Here is a 1,613-nt window from a genome sequence, read left to right as displayed (position 1 = left end):
GAGGGAAGCAGAATAATTAGCACAAAAGTAGCTGCCTACACCTAGAAGCGTAAAGGTTGGTAAAATGAATCCTATCCTTTTAGTCTTTGATTTTCATTCTGGCACATCTCTTTATATTTAATTTTGATTTATGACGCAGACTTTTTAGGCAAGCAAAATAGGCCTTTTTTGTTGTTATTTGGGCACTAACTGATGGTTTTCATTGAAAAATAAAACCTGAGCATCAAGCTTGTCTATTAATGTAACTGCTTTAATGAAGTCAGTAGGACTGTGATTTTTCATATTGGTTCCTGAAGACAGTATTTCTCTGCATTTTCTGTCAAAGCTGTGCTCGATAATGTTCTCAACCAGCGACTTCCTCAGATATTTGCTTATTCAAGAACTTTTCTGTACAACACCTTGCACAGGAGTCCTGGTATATGCCCAGAACACTGGCACTGCAGCATTACAGAGGAAGGATTTATCCTAATGTATAAATATCTGCCCACCCTTGCCACATCCAGAGTATAACATTTTGAAAGGGCCATCACCAGGTACTTTTAAGTTGAAAGCTACTATAATTGTCGACTGTTGGGAAGGAGAATGAGAATAGCTGGTCGTGTACTGCTTGGTGAAGCTATGGAATCTGGACATATGTTCACAACATGTTGGAATGGGTTGTGCCCATCGAAAGGAACGAGTAAGGTGTTCCTGTGACTGCCGTGTGTGGCTGAATGAAAATATTAAGAAAGGAGGTTAGTAGAGAGTTCATATAAACGTCCTTGCTGTTTCTGTATTTTTGATTGCAGAGTCCTGTTCTTTCTGTGTGAGGAGACACATGCAGGTGGTGTGTACAGGTTTCACAGGCGTGGAGTGGCCACGTCGCTGTAATGCACGTTACCCTAGTGCTCTTGAGTAAGTCAAGTAGGGAAGGTAAACAGCCCAAGGAACCAAATGTCCCTTCTGGGGATGCTGGTTTAGATTTGCAGGAGCAGGTCAAAGGAGCTGCTCTGTACTTGCAGATGTTTGACTGGCAGCACATCTGGCTCGAGAGTTCCCAAACCTGAACCCTTTGGAGTGGGTGGAAGGCTCCTGTTGACTGTGGTGAGCTTTGCACCACACACAGCAACAGCCCCCGGGGTACCTGCCGCGTACCCCGCAAGGACTATGCCCGTTAGCTCGTTACACTGTTAAAAGAGTGCCTTAAGGTAAACGGTAAGTCTTTAACGAGAGGTAAACAGTCACATTTGTGTTGAGTTTGGATTCCTTGTCTGTAGGCTTGCTTTAGGGAGCTTTTCTCTGCTCAGGAGCAGGCGTGGATCAGGCACCTGCATTGGGGTTCTCCCTTTGGCTGCTTCCCACTTTTTCCTTACCTGCTTTTCCCTACTTAGCTGGGAACTGTGTGAGCAAAAGCTCTTCTGTGTGTCTGTGCTAGTGAGAAGAATATATTTCCATTCTGCACCCTAAATTACTAGAAGGCAAAGGTAGCAATATGGTACTGCTGCGTTTGACTCTCCTGCCTTCCCCATTTTGGATGAGGCTTCAAAGGAAAAATGGAAATGAGAAGCCGATGTGACCAAGACATTAATTTTTCACTCCTTCCTCCCCCCTCAGCACTTAAATTTAGATGCAGC

Source organism: Eurypyga helias, unplaced genomic scaffold (genome assembly GCF_000690775.1).
Source record: "Eurypyga helias isolate BGI_N326 unplaced genomic scaffold, ASM69077v1 scaffold8758, whole genome shotgun sequence".
In the NCBI taxonomy this organism is placed as follows: domain Eukaryota; kingdom Metazoa; phylum Chordata; class Aves; order Eurypygiformes; family Eurypygidae; genus Eurypyga; species Eurypyga helias.
Note: the sequence above shows the minus strand (reverse complement) of the source record.